The sequence below is a fragment of the Heterodontus francisci genome, chromosome 25 (assembly GCF_036365525.1).
Source record: "Heterodontus francisci isolate sHetFra1 chromosome 25, sHetFra1.hap1, whole genome shotgun sequence".
Lineage (NCBI taxonomy): Eukaryota > Metazoa > Chordata > Chondrichthyes > Heterodontiformes > Heterodontidae > Heterodontus > Heterodontus francisci.
Genome location: NC_090395.1, coordinates 42,502,568 through 42,521,792, shown reverse-complemented (window position 1 = coordinate 42,521,792; position 19,225 = coordinate 42,502,568). Strand labels below are relative to the sequence as shown.

Below are 19,225 nucleotides of genomic sequence, written 5' to 3'. Positions count from 1 at the left end.
CTTTATTGCACTCTAATTTTCACACATGCACATCGTAATGATGTATCAGTTTGTGTTTGAGAATGTATATCTGTTCCTTTAACATTAATAAGTACTGTATTAGCATTGTGATAAAACAACTGGTCAGTTTCAGACTGAAAATGTCAAACAATCTGCACAATGGAGTTTGTAAGCTAGCAAACAGTTGCTGGATATGGAGTTACTTGAATTCATAATAACTTTGCTATTATTCCTTTTTCATCTAATGCTGAACTTTTAAGATGTGATAATAATAATGCACATGTGTTGGGGTCCTGCTAGAACTCAACCTGCATCACTATAGAGCTGAAAATATTGAGAAAAAAATGGAAAATGTCACAAGATTGTAATTCTATTGTTAATGGAACCACAGTATTTGAATAACAAACAATATCTACCTCCATAGCATTTATTATTTTATATTGTTTACACAAAGTCTGATTCTGAATTGAAAAATGTTAAAATCAGTACCTGACCAATTGTACTGGTAAGATTGAATAGTGTACAGTCATGCATGGTATAATTTGCTGATAAAGAAATAATCAAGGCTATAACTCAACTGAGTAAATAAAATTGTAAGAACTGGGAGTATGTCCATCAACAGACTGCTGAGGCTGATTTACAGCCTTAACATCTGATAGTCATTTACTGTTGTGTATAACTGGTCTAGTTCGCATGGCATTGTCCACAATATGTCAGAGTATGGTTTCTCTCTTTCTTGAACTTGCATTTTCTGTTGTCTTCATATTCTCTTTCTTTCTCTCTCTTGATGTTGGGATCCTGCCGTGAGCTCAACCCGCAGAACTAATGAGCCCCAACCAGGTCACATAAGGGTCAGGGCAATGGTCGGAAGTCCTGCCCTGACCCTTAACTGGCAAGAGAAGAGACAGCCAGGCCAAAGAGTTTTAAAAGTGGAATTGCACAAAGTCACATGGGAAACATAAAAGAGAAGACAAGATGAAGTGCGAAGGGAAACCTCTGTTACAGTGCCATCTCCAGCTATCACAGGCAATTCCAAGTGTGATGGGGTGTGGACACATTTAACATTTATAAGTTTATTGGAATTGTTTACACAAAGTCTAAATTATTACAATTTGTGTACAATTGATTTGTTTCAAATGTAACCTAAATATAATGGGCGATTGCTTAAATAACTGGGAAAAATCCGACAAAATACGACTCCTTTCATGATATTTTTAACCAAGAAACCATGTTATCTTTCCCTTCCTGCACAATAAAAAGCTGACTCTAGGTTTCCCTATTTGATAATTTTGCATTCTGTTTTGCTCCATTTGGGGCACTTTGGAAGAAAGGCTTTCATCCAACATTACTGTCTTGCTGTTTTATTGAATTGTAAAGGAAGGAATGCCAAATTATAAAAAATTATTATTTCAAACTTATTCAGAAGTGTCTTATTTCTCTGGATGTTACAGCATCTTTATATAAATATACTTGTATGGTTGTGGATAAAATGCCTTTTATAAAATATAAAATATCTGTGGCTAGTTCAAAAAACCCTGAAACAGCCAATTAGTCATGTGACCAGCAGGTCCAACCAGTCCTGTCCCCTGTGGATTGCATCACCCCAGCAGGCCCTGGAATGCGTTTACCCACTCCCTCACTGTGCCATCCACAGGAGTCAGGACTGGTTGGACCAGCTGGTCACATGACTAACTGGTTGTTCCAGGGTTTTTTGAACTAGCCACAGAGAGTTTAAACTCAGAAAGACTGTATGCCCCTGGACTGAGAAGATCTCTCCTCTCTGCTTCCATCAATTTCTCACAAGCCTCTGAATGCACTGAAGACACATGAACCCCAAGAGAGAAAAGTCTCCTACAGCGAACAAGGTTTAAGAAGAATACTGGGCCCCAACGAAAAGCAAGATCTACCCACAATCAAGGACTCTACAGTGAGCTCGAAGAACCATAACAAAAACTCTTCAGATATTGCCTTAAACTTTTCAACTTTATTTTTCTTCTTCTCTTTTCTGTCTCTATTTGCATGTGTGTATCATGTATGCATGCTAGCATGGATCTGTCATGTATCTGTAGTCATCAACTGAATTAGAGTTTAGGATCAAGTTCAATTAATTTCAACTTTTCTTCTTTAAACATAAGAAAGCCTGTTTGTGCTTGTTTCTTTGCCTTATAATTGAAAAGTGGTGAACAAGGATTCACCAAAGGGGAGCTAAAAACACGGTGTTTTAAAAATTAAACCCTATTATGGTACGACCAGCTGAAGGCTGAGAGGGATCCCCTAGACACCTTTCTCATCTGGTCATAACAGTTTTGTTGAATGATAATTTTCCTTAATCCACTAACTGGAGATTTGAATTTGGTTTTTTAAAGACATTTTTAAAAGACATTTAAAAAAGATGACTTTGATAGCAGTTTAGAATGGTGACCTAATTTGCAACACTATATCCTACATGCAAGGACTGTGAGGAGGGAGATGAAATGTCTGTGCCTTTCCCAGCAAGAACCAAGACCCAGGAAGTTTAAAGGAACTACCTGTTCTTTTCAGCAAGCAGAGATATACTGCTGACTGCTATGTTTGAATTACTGAGTGACTGTCAATTGACAAGCTCTGCCCCCATCTGGGCTCTCTCTCTCTCTCTCTCTATTCCAGCTACAAAGCTTTCAAATCCTGCTTTTTGATTGACCACCTTTGCATATACTGGCTACAGTCAGAAACCCCATTGGAGGAAATCATCCGCACCACTATCTCCAAAGAGACCCACTGAACCAGTCATCTACCTCTTCAAAATAAAAGCCGCAGGACTACTGAATTCAGCTAGAATTCAGTTAGAAGGCAGCCAAATCACCAAACCCCACAGACTGTATACCTTTTTTATGAACTCTAACTCAACCAATCTACCTTTCCCCACTCTGTAACCTACTTGTGTGTGTAAACCTCTAGTGTGTGTGTGAGAGTAAAAGTTGGTGCATTGCTTATTATTTTATTAGTTTGCTTTAGGTACACTAAAGTTAACCTCTTTTTTTGTTAACTCAAGAAAACCTGTCCAATTGGTTCTTGTTATGATCTTAGCAAGTAAGTAATCAAACACCTACTGAATTGGCCAGTACATTCACTTTAAGAAAGAATTAAACCTGTTGTGGTCAAACAAGGACAGGAAAAAGAGGGAAGCCCTTCAACCCCTCCTCACTTGAACGTAACAAGGATAACAGGATGAACAGGGAAGAACAGGAGGAGAGTTCCAGCATGAACTGAGGGGATGGGGGATGCATGGGGTGGTGGTAGGGGGTGGTGGTGGTGGTGAGGAGCAATGGGAGCTGCAGGAGAAATGAGGAGAGAAGAATGCCAGCATGACTAGAAAGAAGTGTCTCCATGCCATTGTGACAATCACATTAACAATTTTAAAACAATTTAACACATATCCAAAATTCCTTGCGATCTCTCCACAAGAAGTAAAGGAAAGTGCCCACACATTTTGCCATGGACTCTGCTCTAAAATTGTTGGAATGTTGGGTCTACTTACTGCTTAAATTAAGGCAAGTCTGTTCCACATTGCACTTCATTGTAACTACATGTCATAGCAGAACATTCAGGGCATTTTGGATTGTCAGTTTTTGTGAAGCTATTGGTCAGCCTTTACTAGTTTTTAGGCTGGTGCGTCTGCCTATAATAGAAGAATTTTGAAAAGTGTCTCTTTCTGTTCCAAAATACTGACAGTGACACAGGCCCTAAATTTCCTCAGGGCCTGGGGCACATTCCCAGTGTAAAATGATCATGAGCAGCAAAGGAGACAGAAAATTGGGTGAGACCTAGGTCTCTGACGCGGGTACTCATGAAAAGGAATGTCCATTCAAGTGTTGGGCAAGGGTAAGTTCTAGCAGGAAGGAGGGAGGTATGGAGGGATGGCATCCCTCTCTGGAATTTTACATTTCCAGCTCCTGAGTGGGCAGTAATCCTGATGCTCGAAAGATCCTGCTGCTCAGGTCAATTGAAGGCCACAAGTAGGGACCACCATGGTGTCCCAGCCTGGGGCTTGGCTTGTAATGCTCCTGAAGACTGAGCATCAGTCAAAACATTTCAGAAGTTGCAAACAGTGAAATAATTGAAGTATGTTCAAAGAAAATATCAATAGAATGTTTGTAATAATTGTACTGCCACTTCTGCATTATTGGAAACAATTTTCTGTTGTGCACTGACTTTGGCTGCACACTGGTACAAAAGTGACAGTACCATTTGGTTATCAAAGTCCAATCTGACACCTGAGTGTACTAATGCCATGTGATGTGAAAGTCACAGGTGGTTTGAGCTTGCACTGCTTGCAGTATAACTCCAGTTCAATATGACGCTCCATTTTGAAAGTCCCCAGGTCTTGAAATTTTATATTTGTGTGGGGCCTTTTTATTGTGGTGGAAAGCAAATGCTGTTCTCTCCGAACATTAATAATTAACTGGCTGGGGAGTGTATACATGCAGAGAATTCTTTTAAGGCTTGGAGGGTGCGATCTGAAGGGGTGTGCAGTTAAACCATAACTCCTGTCTGCTGGTCCTATATCATACATGATACAGTCCAATCTAAATAGCTGCAATATAACTCAGTCTTTAGATATACTATTAAAATTTCTGAAATATAACTCAGCCTTAGGTTAGTGTATATATATTATTAACATATATAGGCATTAAGCAGTTAGCTGGTAAAACAAATATTCTTGAAGTTAAAAGCACTTTATCACTTGATGCTCAGTATTAGGACTGAAATCCCCAGTTCAACATTGTTAAAAATTTAATATTCTCTATCTTTACATTTCTAAGTTGTATTAGAAACTCCTTACCTTCTTACAGACTGCAAATGAATTTCACTGCTGGGTGACAAAAGAAGAATCAGAGAAGTGTAGGAAGGACAAGAGTATTTAATCCTTTGTGGCTTTCAGAGCTGCATTCAACTGGTCAATAAAAATAGCACCTCCTCATTTTCACTTAGCCTATCTGCCAACCTCGATGAAAAATGTGAAATTTTCTATTCATTTGACCGGTCAAGCATGCCTGTCAAGAAACATCAATCGTGTTATTTTGGAGGCAGATCTAACAACCATTTGCTGCCTGGGGTTTGTGTTGTCAAGAGCACTATCTCTGCTTACACAGAAATCCGATCACTACACTGGTGACACCAGTTTTTATATTTAAATGAACATTGAAGCCGGTTTCAACATAACAAAAGAGGTACTACACCATACCAAACAAGTCAAACAGCCAAATTGCTGACAGTTCTGCTTATATCCAGTTACAGGCAATTCTAATACTTTAATAAGCCAAAGTCTTCACGAATTTGTAGAAACATGCCCTCAGCTTGGTACCATATTGACACTTGCAGTGCACATTGCATCTATCAGTTTGAGACCATACTGCAATATCAGTGTAAGGAGGCTCTGTGTATATAATTCATGCATCAGTCTGAGATCAAACTACAGTATCAATGTGAGGCAGTATTGCATATACAATGCCTGTATCAGTCTTGGTGTTCCATTTTGCTTCACGTGTTCTATTTCTCACACTGCTGGTGATGCATTGAAGTTTATTGTAAGTTTATTATGTACTTTTACAAATTTTGTAAGTAATGTATATTTTTGGGGAGAAAAAAATCCCAGCTGGCATGTATGTAGACTGACACATTCCAAGGTCCAGGACCACGTGCTGAGGGACGCACTGACACTTGGGGCAGCCGCTGCAAAGGCTGAATGGGGAAAGATCACTGTGTAAGGCCCTCCCGCCATAGTATACCAAGGGGCTGGAAACCGTGTAAAATTCCTCGGGCTGTATGCATCAGAAAGTGTTTGATATGAAATGTAAATGTACATTGTAAACATAACCTGTAATGGCAGGAGTAGTAAGGCACCACATGTACTGTATTGAAAGAAATTGATCTGAATTGCACTTTATGTATTGTCATATTTGAACTGTTAAATACTTTTACACATGCTATGATAAAGTATATTTTTGGAAAAAAAGTATCAATCACATGCAGTAATATTGCAGTTAACAGTAGGAGACAGTTGCATTCTCCTGCAAGTAGCAGTGTGACAGTGTGCAATTATCTTGAATGACAATTCTCCTGTTCAAGAGGGAGCTATGTAAAAGAAAGAATTTGAATGTATGTCGTGTTTTTCACATTTTCAGGATGCCCCAAAGTGCTTTTCATCCAATGAATGATCTTTTGAAGAACAGTCATGATTGTTAAATGTGTTAGCCAATTTGCACACAAGGTTCCATAAACACAAAATGAAATAAATGGCCAGTTAATTTTTTTTTTCTAGTTTTGGTTAAGAGGTGAATGGTGGCCAGAGTAGCAGGAGAACTAACCACTCTTCTTCAAACATGACCATGGATTTTACCACATCTATCTAACAGCAGGATGGGGCCTCCATTTAACACCTCATTTGAAAATTGGAAGTATGCCTTGTTCCACATGTCAAGAGAGCTTCTCAGTGGTTAAAAATGAAATTTGACAGCATCCAAAGCCTCAAAGGTAAGAATCCTGGGAAATTCCTACTTAGGTTCTTCTTGCTAATTAATGAGCACTAACTTAAATACTGATTGTACACTTCATTAATATCATTGTTACATTTAATCTTATAATGAAATATTTTAATCCTGTTTGTGACATGCCTTGGGCAAAACTGATTTAAAGGTGATCTGATGGGAAATTGTGGTTTGGGCCTTCACTGATCAAATGTTTCATTGGTCGAGAAGATGTAAAAGAAGTCAAGCGGTGAGAAAGTGAAGACAAAAGCATTCCAGCAGAAATCCTGCAGAGCATGAAAACAGACAGCTTCTTGTGTGGGAACAGAGAGATGAAACACCTCTCAGAGTCCCAGATGTAGTTAAAGAGAGAGAGAGAGACAAAATAACTGGATGCCAAGGCCACCATTTGGCCTGTGCTAGCACTGGAATTTTTTCAAGCTGATAGGTGTTGTAGTGTGGGAAGTAATGAGTAATGATTGAATTAAATCAGTCTCCATAGACTTCGCTGTGTAAAAAAAAAAGTAGAAAACTAGATCCCCTGAGTAAAGGAGAAGAAACGGGTTTCTGACCAGTAGAGGAGATATCTGACTAGGGAAGGTATCTGGCCAGAGGAGGTTTGGGACTATCCCACAGATAGACCCTCACAGGAGGACGGGGTAGGCAGAGGAACCACACGTGTACATGCCACATTGACTGGCACAACCAGGGAGTGATTACGTGGAGACCAGGACTCTACCCTGGGTGTAATGGTAATGCTGCTACGCTTTAATATTACTGTTCAAACACGAGCATGTGTCAAGTCTTACTTATACTGAATAAAATATAATCACTGTCACTAATAAGGATTAACACTTAGAATCATTTCACAATTTGGAAAAGGGGATATAGGGTTAATTGACTCAGATTGGATTGTTGGGGAGATTTTGTGCACCTTAGGTATTGGAGATATCAACATGTTAGGAGCGTGTACACGAGCAAAGTAGGATCCCAATGAAAACCTGTCAGCTTTCTCCAGTAGGCTTGTGGACCTTTATAGGTGCACTCAGCTCATTCATCCCAGAGGTCCGAGCAAATCCTCTTATGACATTCGTAATGAAGAGCACAGTGGGCGGCACAGTGGCGCAGTGGTTAGCACCGCAGTCTCACAGCTCCAGGGACCCGGGTTCGATTCCGGGTACTGCCTGTGTGGAGTTTGCAAGTTCTCCCTGTGTCTGCGTGGGTTTTCTCCGGGTGCTCCGGTTTCCTCCCACAAGCCAAAAGACTTGCAGGTTGATAGGTAAATTGGCCATTATAAATTGTCACTAGTATAGGTAGGTGGTAGGGAAATATAGGGACAGGTGGGGATGTTTGGTAGGAATATGGGATTAGTGTAGGATTACTATAAATGGGTGGTTGATGTTCGGCACAGACTCGGTGGGCCGAAGGGCCTGTTTCAGTGCTGTATCTCTAATCTAATCTAAAAAGCAGCTTAAACGTCTTTTCCTGGCCCAGTTACAATCACTCGTCAAAAGCGCCATGGGTGTGGTGGCTGTTAGGTCCAGCATATGGGACTAAATCCTGAGCTGTGCTAAACAGGCTAAAGGTGCGAGATAATAGTCTTCTACCAGAGAAACTGATGCAAAAAAATGCATCAGCCATAGAAGGGCCTTATCAACTTGCAGTAGCTTGTTATAAATGCAGGAGACTGGGACACATAGCGAAGGATTATTGCTGGGGAAGGGGAGGACAGGCACTGATGGAACAAAGAGATCCTCTCACTCCCTATCATGTTCAGGGGAGGTCTAATCCCAGGAATCTTTCAATGAGGGAAAAGGTTGAGAAACTAGAGGAGAAATTTGATAAAATGATGGTCATGTTTATGACATCACAGGTAACCGGGGGACTCGGTTTCCATTGTGGTTATACTCTCAGCTCTTCTTCCTGCACTAACAGAAGGATGGGGAGAGGCAAGGCAATGATGAGAGATTACAGCCCCTCCTGACAGTCGACAGTGGGGCTCCGACATGCTGGTCATGCCCAACCAGTGATGTCTGCTGTTATGAATGGGGGCCAGCATCAGATGATGTTTGTCGATACAGATTCATCCGTGACCATCAGCCATACCCCACATCCTGAATGTTACCTAGTAACCAAAGGGAAAGGTTTGCTCCTAACAGGGCTTGATCGATACTTTCAAATAGCGACAGAAATTCATAGTGTCTGGCTACTCATAGATTCTGCGTTATGTGAAGTGTGATCCACAGTAGTTATGCACACTACAGATGGGAGGGAGATTTTAGGAATCGATGTGCTAGGACAATATGGTGTCCTGACAGATTATGCGAATAAGTGCCTCTGATTTTGGGGGCACGGTCCCAACCCTTGGGCAGAAATTTCAAATGCTCATTTAGTATTCACGTTTAAAAAGCAGAACATTATTTCCCTTTTGTGCGTCCCAGCCCCATGATCAACACACTCGCTCAGAAGTATAGTGAGGCTTTTGCAAAATCAAAAGATAACTGTGGGCTCTTGAACATTGAAGAGGCCATTAACAGGCCTCAGCATTCATTCACCAAACAGTATCCTATTCCGAAAGACAGTCACCCCTATGTTCATGCAACGATACATTCTCTATTACAGCAGGGTATTATTAGGAAAGGCGCGTTCACGACAAATTCGCCAATCTGGCCAGTTTAAAAAACCTGATGACAGCTGGCATCTGACTATTGACTGTCGGAAATTGAATCTTTTACAAATAGGATTAAAATATTTCAGTATAAGATTAAGTGTAACAATGAAATTAATGAAGTGTACAGTCAGTTATAGTATTTAAGTTAGTGTTCATTAATTAGCAAGAAACCTGAGGTCAGGATTTCCCAGAATTCTTACACTAGCATGTATGTTTAATTCATGTAGGTTATAAAAATATGTAGTAGATCCAAAGAAATCCCTTGGGTACTTTGTAACTTGTTTTTTTTTAAACTTGGTTTGACACCACACTGACACTGCACATGAATAATACTCTAGGGTTGTCAAGCCCAACCAGTGTAAAATAATTGTCACGCCAGCTTGCTTTGTTGAATGATAATTTTCTTTAATCCACTGACTGGAGATCTGAACTTATTTTTTTAAAAGACATTTAAAAAAGAACAAATAGAAGATGACTTTGCTAGCAGTGTAAGATGGCCAACAAATTTGCAACACTGTATCCGACATGTCAAGGCCTCTGAGGAGGGAGGTGAAATGTCTGCTCATTCCCCAGCAAAAACCAAGATCCAGGAAGTTTAAGGGAACTGCTTGTTCTTTTTCTTTTAGCAAGAAGAAATACTGCTAACTGCTGTGTTTGAATCACTGAGTGACTGTCATGTGACAAGTCCCTTCCCATCTGTGGTTTTAAGCTTGTGTTTCTCTGCAGCAGAAAAGAGAAGCTTCTGGACTCTGACACGTGCAGACCCAAGTTGGGGTCCCTCTCCCTCTCTCTTATTTCCAGCTTGAAAGCTTCAAATCCTGACCAGCTTTGCATACTCCCGCTACAATCAGAAACCCCATTGGAGGAAATCATTTGCATCGCTGTCTCCAAGTGACTCACCGAACCAGTCATCTGCCTCTTCAAATTGTAAGTCTCAGGACCACCAAATTCAGCTAGAAGCCAGCTGAATCACCAAACCCACAGATTGCATATCCTTTTTTTCTAAGGACTCTAACTCAACCAATCTACATTTCCCCACTCTGTAACCTAGTTGTGTGTGTGTAAGCTTCTAGTGTGGCTGTGTGAGTGAAAGCTAGCATGTAGTTTATTGTTTTTATTAGTTTGGTTTAGGTGCAATAAAGTTAACCTCTTTCTTTGTTAAACTCAGGAAAACTTGTCCAATTGGCTCTTGTTATGATCATAGCAAAGTAAGTAATCAAACATCTACTGAATTGGTCAATACATCCACATTCAGAAAGAATAAAACATGTTGTGGTCAAACAAGGAGAGGGAAAAGGGGAGGCCCTTCGACCCCTCCTCACTTGACCATAACACAATATACGACATACTCACATCACTTCTCTGCAGAGAAACTACTTTGCAGCAACACTGAAGTTGTGATATAAACATACTCTTAAATGAAACTGACTTCAACCCATTCAGCTCAATGCTAGTAATAAACTTTAACCCTCCATTATCTCTGTTACAATCCAAAATAATATGCCATGTATCAGTAGAAAATAATAAGGTAAACACATTGCGCTATCATAGCCCAAAATGGAGGCTACAGAATGCAGTCCTTTGATGTTGCCATCGAATGATTACTGATGTCTACTTGCCCAGGGAGTAACTATTAAGATTTCCTTATGACCGCACTCCCTAAGAATTGAATCTGTGCTGGACTCAGATGCAGGACATAAACGGAATGGATGGAATGTGTAAACATTCAAGTCATCATGTTTAATTATAAGTGATTAGACAGGATCTTTCAGCGCAGTGATTTAATTTGAACTTATCTAAATGACAGCTTTTAATTGCTTCACTAAAATGTTTCTGACTTTGCAGGAATTTAGAGTAAAATATCGCTCCACTATTTCATTTGTGCAATTCCTTTTATACTTCTAAGTGGATTGAATGATTTTCTAAAATTATAATTTATTGCGTAGTGATAGATTTTTTGAAATAACAGCAATCATCCATCATTTTATATAGGGGATGACTGTATGGCTTCAGCTCTAAATATGATCAAATGTTTAATTTGGTCAAAAAAGTATTTATTTAAAAGAAGTAATTAAGCTTAAGAGCAGTGCGTATCAAGAGTGTGAAGTTTATTGATAGAAAGTGATTCTGATTTTCAGTTGTATTTGTTCAGTTAAGTATAACCAATTAAGTGAATTATACTTTATTATTTTCCACAACTTTCAACATATTTTGTACATAGAAATAAAACAAAATGAAAATGCATTGAGTGACAATAAGATGAATTGAGGGTCTAGTTACTTCGTGAAGACTCACCCCGGAATATAATTTACTAAACATTAACATATAAATGTCTCCAGGGTTCATGGATTCTTTTCTCTAAAGCCTAAGACCAGTTTTTGAGAGGGACATTTGCCTTAAAATTTACTGCAATTTTCTGAATGTAAAATTATTTTAATAAGTGAGTATAAACATGACCCTGAATGGGATGGAGCCATGTAAACCAGGACTAATCCTTGTGCTGATTTAAATAATCTCAACAAGGGTGATGGCAGGGACAGTACTGATCTTGGTTTAGAGAGAGGAAAATCAGCCAGTTTCCTCTTTTGCTCTGAATCCAGTGATTTCTGATGAAAAGTGTGGTTACTGTATGAGGATAGGATTTGATTCAACTGCATTACCCCTCAACTTAGTGTCAGGGTCACCCATAAATAAAGGTCAATTGAATGAAGTATCAGAGCATGAGTGGAACCATAACCCAGTTTGCTTCAGCACCTTCAGGAGAGGAGTAGAGAAAAGGAAAAAGAATTGACAAAAAATACTATGAAAATAACAAACGAGCCTACAAAACTGATCAGGAAACATTGTTGTTACAACAACCTCTTTCAAAGAGCTGTTTTATGAAATCACTTTACTGCAGGAAGTAGTTTCTTATTTCCGAAATGGAATGAATATTATCAGAGTATAGAAAGATACTAAATAAAAAGAACTTGTTTACACAAAAATATTATTTCCAAACACCAAAATTATCAGAAATGAGCACTCACAGCATTTACAGAACACAAATAAAAGACACCATGCGCAAAATTGGATTTGGTCGTGCCCGTTGTCTGGGGGCCATGGGTGCTGTTTGAGAACCAAAATGGCATTCGATGTGCATGTGCACATTTCTGCTGCAGATCAAGCTAGATGCCATTTGATGAGGGTATTAGCGTGAGCAATGAACGGCAACCGAAGGTATACATAGCAGGCAGATCATGGTGTCAATCAGTGAGCTACGCTGATAAAATGCCAGTGGTGTGCCAGCTCGATGCTCCAGTGGACATCATTTCTTAACCTTGCACAGCTGAACAGTTGAGAAGCAGCAGGAAGGACTACCCCCGCCCCCCATCCTCCACCCCCCGCCCCCCAACAAACTCCCCACTAGTGCTGTTTAAAGGGATCATCACGTATTTTCAGGTTAGTTGCTGTTGATTTCTTCTGTCTTTTGTTACACTTCTACAAGTGTATGGTGCGTTCCAACGTTCTTTCAAGTTGCAAAGGTTTACAGGGAGTGGTGTGGCAGGTGCTGGAGAACTTGTTGCTGACCTCAAGGCTTCTGCACAAATTGGTTGCTCCTAGATGTGGATGCACTACTGACCATTCCCCTTAAATACAACATGATTTGAGAATGAACAGAGGCTACTTGGAGTAGGCCAAGTTTCTGGAAGAGTGGGGAAGAATAGGAGGAGAAGGGTTCTCAGCAGAAGCCCTTATCCACCCAAGGTGTTCAGGGAACAATTCTCCCACCTCAAGCTCAGTGAGGAACAATGGGCTGAATTTTCAGAGCACTGCGAAGCCAGGAATAGAGGCAGGGGGCCCTCGAAAATACTGACACTGGGTGGTGTGTCAATTTCAAGGTGCCGCCCAGCACTGGCAATAATCAGAAGATCAGGGTGGAGGGCAGGACGGGGATCCTGATCTCCTCCCAATTTAGGAAAATTAAATCAGGTAAAAAGCTTGTTAAAAGCTTGTGAAGGGGTGACCTTTAAATTTTTTAAGGGACGGACAGGTAACCCTGTGCCTTCAGGAACAGATCAGCTGAAGGCAGGCAGGTAAAGAGTGAAGAGCCAGTTATGGCTGCCCCAGAGCATCACCTAGCCCCATAAGAGAGGCAGCAGGGCAAAGGGGGCCTGGGATCCTGCTAAGGGGGTGTCATTGGCACTGCACAGGTGAGAGGGATTGTGGGCACTCAGCATCTGGACTTTGAATGGAATTGGCACTCTCCTGGCATCATGGGAGCAGATGATCAGGGAGCAAGGCTGCCAAGGACAATAGGGTGGCTACCTGCCCAGAAGGAAGGCTCCAGGCTGGCAGTGGGAGCATGACTGTCAGATTTTGGGCCCAGTGGCGATGAGGGGCAATACCTTCTGCAGGAAGGGCAGAAAATAGGGCATGAGGAGGGCATAGGAGACGAAAGAGGGACAGGAAGGCAACAGAAGCCAAACCTTCAACAGAGGATCAATCGCTGAAGACAGAGCTACTTGAATATGACTGAGAACCAGTGCTGCAGGAGACGGCGTTTGTCCAGGTCACAAACATCTATGCCCTTGTCGCCGAAGGCCTTGTATTTAACAGCACTAGTCACCATTCCCTGTCAGTGGTCATCAAGGTCACTATGGCCTAAACTTCTTTGCTTCTGGATCCTTCCAAGGATCAGCTGCAGACCTTAGTGGCATCTCAAAAACATCTTCACACCATTGCAACTTGTTGGTCACTGATGGCCTCTTTGCCAGAGCTGGAGAGTACATTCATTTAATGACAGACACGGCCTTGCAGGGGCAGAGGGCATTAGGTTTCATCTCCATTGATGGATTCCCCCAGGTGCAGGGCATCATTGATTGTACCCATTTGGCCATCATGGCACCCAATGACCAGCCAGTAAGATCCATCAACAAGACTCCCTCAAAGTCCAACTGGTCTGCAACTACCACAAAAACTTCCTCCATGTGTGCACTCACTTTCCTGGCAGCTGCCATGACTCCTTCATCCTCCACCAGTCCAGGCAGCCTCAGATCTTCACTCCAACCCCCAAAGTGCATGGGTGGATCCTAGATGACAAGGGAAATCCCTTGAAGACATGGATACTGACCCCTCTATGGGAGTCCCAGGCAGAGGCAGAGAGGTGATACAACCAATGCTAACTGCTCAGGAGGAATACTATTGAGCAGGCCATTGGGCTTCTGAAGAGGTGATTTTAGTGCCTGGACCGGTCGGGTAGTGCCCTCCAATAACCTCCTACAAGGATCTCTGTCTGCTGTGCTCTCCATAACATGGCCCTCCAGTGAGGTGTGGACCTTGAACACAATGAGGCCCTAGAAGGCAACAGCTCACTAGGGGAGGAACAGGAGAGGAGGTGGGAGAGGAGCAGGAAGAGTAGGTAGAAGGAGATGACACTGAACAGTGAGGTGCCCCTGATGCATGTCCAGGTGGCCTCCTCCGGCCACCCTTCAGGAAGATATTTCCCTCCTCTCCCTCATGGCCTCCAGCATTGGTTCCAGGTAATCATCAACAAAGCGAGGATCTGCCCTGTCCGAGGTACCAGGCCTCCGGCTCCCTGTGACATCTTGCTTCCCTCTGGTGCAGTGGGAGGCTTTTGCATAAACCCCAGATCTCTCCCTCAGGACAACCAACAGCCTCAGTGATGTATGCCGTGGGAGTCGTGGGAGTCTAAATGTATCCCACACTGCATTTGACCAACCTCCATTTCTGCTCCCATTGGCTGTAAGTGGGCAGGAAACCAGTCTCCATATCAATTAAGGGCTCACCCTCATGAAAATCTGAACTTTAATCTGTTTCCCATTGGAGGCGGTTTTCTCACCCAGAAATGACCCCGCTTCTGTTTTCTGCCACCTTAGCGAAAGTTCAGCCCAATGTGTGACACGTCTGTGTTTCAGTAAGGACATCCTCATTGAAATCTGCCATCTGCTGCATCCACAACTTCAACCTCAGAGCAGGGCAAGGACGGCATTGCCAGTGGCTGTGAAGGTGACTCTGGCGATGAACTTTTATGTATCTGCCTCCTTCCAGGCTGGAGCTGGTGATATTTGCAACATCTTGCAGTTTGCCATCCACTGCTGGGTAATGGAGTCTCTCTATTCAAATAGAGCTAACTCCATTTTATTGTCCTATGCCAGACACCAGCAAACAGGGTGAGTATGCAGCTTTTCTAGGAGTGCAGGCTTCCACAGGGTGCAGGGTGCCACACAATGCTTTGCAGGCATTGCATGTCAAATCTGCCATACACTGGAATTGAATGGGATTCCACTGCCTCATCCTCCAGCTGGTGTGCCATCATTGGCAGCACATTACGCCTAGTATCCTGGCAGCTGTCATGGTGCTTTCATTCTGTGGCACTCTGCTATGTCAGCTGCATTTGAGCTATGATGGTAAACCAGAGGGGTGGCTATGGAGTGACATGGCTTTCCACTGACATATGGCTCATGGCTTGGGTACACATATGGCAGTAAGCTGAACTTGCGTGACAGCAATCTGAGCTTCCACTGCAGCATTCAGGTGCAGAGTGGCTGCTGCTTGCGGTGCAATGGAAGTTGTGTCATCAGACATCAGACTCTGCATCATGGTTAGCTTCACAAGTGTACAAACAGAGTTGGCCACACTTTCATGCTGGAAAGGATGAACTCCAAGCTCTGCACAAAGCCCCGTGCAAAATTAGTGCTAGTCTCCTCCATGGTTGGCGACATTGAACACAAGCTTTCTGGCAGGCATCCCAATGTGTCCAGCATTTCGCTGTTCTTCTGCAGACTGCCCGATCAAAGTGCTTATATGATTGCTCTGGAGTAGAAGCCATGTGTGACCTCATCCTCTGGTGAAATGGCATCTGTGATATCCTTACCTCCTACCCTAGCTGCAGCCCATTCATGCCTGGTGTCCACATCGGATCCTACCTCTAAGCTATCCTCTAAGATACTTGCAGTGTCAGTATCTGAACTGGTGGCTGTGAGTGTGACATCAAGTGTTGTGTCTCCATCATCACTGTCTTGTTCGTGCTCTCCACTGCCTGGCCAGGTTGCATCTCTTGGTTAACTGATAGGAAAAAGGCACAAGGATAAGTTTGTGGGGAGAGGAGTGGAGGAAAGTAAAAGTTGCATGCTTACATCATCCATGGCTTGTAAATCAGAAGGGAGTGTGCGATGAGGAGCAAATAGGATGTGAGAAGGAGGATTAGGTATGAGGATACCATCATCTTCAACGGTTTCAGCCCAGCCATTGGCAATAGCATCAGCAAAGGCCATCCCAATAATGGCCAGCACCACCTTCTCCATGGGGGTTAGAACATGCAGACATGACCGTCCCCCACTGATTAGCTCCTGCTATGTCCAGTTGTGCGCCACCTTGTCTTGCAAAAGGGAGGGAAGTGTGTCGGTAAGTGTGGAGCAATCTATTTGGGTGATGTGGTTGTCATGGCTGAATAGCTTGCAATGTGTGCAAGCTGTGAGATGTGAGTGTGAGGCTTGCAGCAATGCTAAGTGTGTGAAGGTGAGATGAAGCACATGAATGTTTGATATGAGTCCTGATTCACAGAGATTGTTGTTAGGTAAGTGATGTGGATATGATTGATTCAGCAGTGGATGAGGTTACTTTTGCAGTTGTTAGGATATGGCATTTGAAGATACAGTCACTCATGTGAGGACATTGATTGCCTTATATTTACATAAGAACATAAAAAATAGGAGCAGGAATAAGCCATTCGGCCCCTTGAGCCTGTTCTGCCATTCAATAAGATCATGGCTGATCTGATCGTGGCCTAACTCCACTTTCCTGCCTTTTTCTTAAGCACTGTATCCACGTTCTCCAGACTTGACCCCTAACATTGTCTTCCATAGCAGTCTGTTCCCAATGTCTTCTGACCATATGTTTGGGGGGCCTTCTGCCCCACCCTGCAGATACAGGACATCTCTCCTCCTTTACAACTTCTCCACCAAGACCACCAGTGCAGCATCTGAAAACCTTGAAGTGCACTTTCTCCCATGTTATGCCACTCCTCACTCTTTTTCAGGTCAGATTCTCTTCAACCACAAGAATCATTTACATAGAGTCACAGAGTCATTTATGGCACAGAAGAAGGCCATTCAGCCCATTGAGTCCATGCTAACTCTCCACAGAGCTATCCAGGCAGTCCCATTCCCCCACTCGATCCCCATGGCCCTGCAAGTTTATTTCCTTCAAGTGGCCATCCAATTTCCATTTAACGTAATTGATTGTCTCCGCTTCCAACCACCTTATGGGCAGCGAGTTCCAGGTCATTACCACCTGCTGCGTAAAAAAGTTCTTCCTCATATTCCCCCTGCATCTTTTGCCCCAAACCTTCAATCTAAGTCCCCTAGTCCTAGTACCATTAGTTAGTGGGAACAGTTTTTCTTTGTCTAACTTATCTAAGCCTGTCATAATCCTGTACACCTCTAATAAATCTCCCCTCAATCTCCTTTGCTCTAAGGAGAACAACCCCAGCTTTTCCAACCTAACCCTGTAACTAAAATCTCCCATCCCTGGAATAATTTTGATAATTCTCCTCTGCACCCTCTCAAGGATCCTCACATCCTTCCTCAAGTGTGGTGACCAGAACTGGATGCAATACTCCAGTTGGGGCCTAACCAGAGCTTTATAAAGGTTCAGCATAACTTCCCTGCTTTTATTATCAGTGCCTTTATTTATGAAGCCCAAGATCCCATATGCTTTACTAACTACTCTTTCAATATGTCCTGCCACCTTCAAAGATCGATGCACATGCATCCGCAAGTCCCTCTTCCAGCTTCTGCTTTAGCCACAATGCACTTAACCTTTAAGAGGTGCAGGCTAGCTTTAATGGTGCTAGGAACTTCCAATTTTGGGTCCCCTGATGATGCGTCCAACCTATGAACAGCGCAGTTAGTGCTGGCTGGACACATAAAGCATAGAAATGTGCACGCAGCATGAAGTTAGCCTGCTGCCTGCATTGCAATTGCGGGACGTGGGTTAATCGTGCATTATGATCCGCACACCTATTTTTGGGAGCTATCCAATTTATTCCTCACCTTGTTTCCTGAGTTTTATTCCATGTTAAATTATTAATTAAAATTAATTAGTCCTCAAATGGCTGTAATTCTTAATTTCCATGCAGTTTACATGCCCATCCCATAAATAGAAAATTACACTTATTTCAGGACATATATCAGTAGATAAACTATTGAACAATATCAACTATCTAAAATCTGCATAGCAATTCATCAGGAATGTACAATGAGCAGCATAATTAACTTATTTATGATCTGGCAACAAAAGTTTGCCTGCTGATGAAAGCCTTGGACGTGGTGAAATGATTTCTGTGCCAGACTTTCCTAAGTTACGCCTTCTAAATTTAGAACAATGCAACGACCTTTCCAGTAACAGAAACTGCTGCCAATCAATTGACAAAGTACAGTCATGCTATTACCTGAAAACACAGACTTTCTCTGGCTGAAAAAATGACTCCTATACATTCCTGAAAGCATTGTTTTGTAAGCATAAATTAATCCAGGTATATATCTAATACAATGAGGCCGGTTCATTGAAATTAAAATGGGTTTGCAGGAAGTTCTAAGATCCACAAGACAAAGATGATGGAATGTGCCAGCTGGCAATTAAGAAATACCAAACTAATTAATTTAAATTGCTAACTGCAAGAACACAGATGAATTAGTCAACGATGGTGCAGAATGCAAGAAGTGACCACATTTCAACAAACCATAGTTGCAGTCAAAAAAGGTGTGGCAACTGCACAAAAATAGGATAAAAATTTAGACTAAAAATGCTCGGATTTATTAAGACGCACTTGCTCAATTTAAGTAGGGTTATCACGGCACCAAAGGACAAAGGCTTTGCGAAGGTGTAATAAAATTCTAAGCTCATTTGGAAGGACTGTTCTGATGGCTAAGTTGGTAAATATACATCAAGACAGTCCCAGGTTTAATTCCTGGTCTGTGTCGAATTGGCTGATCTCAGTGAAGGCAGTGGGTGCTTCAACTAGCCACAGTGGCCTGAGCTAAGGAGT

General features: G+C 42.2%; 1 protein-coding gene across 7 annotated transcripts in view; it reads right to left on the bottom strand.

Annotated features, from left to right (window-relative positions):
* The window catches only part of LOC137384087 (troponin I, slow skeletal muscle-like), a 111,436-nt gene that overhangs the window by 39,913 nt on the left and 52,298 nt on the right, over positions 1–19,225 (bottom strand). Inside the window, exon 1 of one of the 7 annotated variants that reach the window (XM_068057682.1) lies at positions 4,823–4,900. The exons of the other annotated variants lie outside the window; for them this stretch is intronic. The gene's annotated coding sequence lies outside the window, so the exon portion shown is untranslated. Of the gene's footprint in view, positions 1–4,822; positions 4,901–19,225 lie in introns of those variants that run through there. 7 annotated transcript variants of the gene reach the window in all.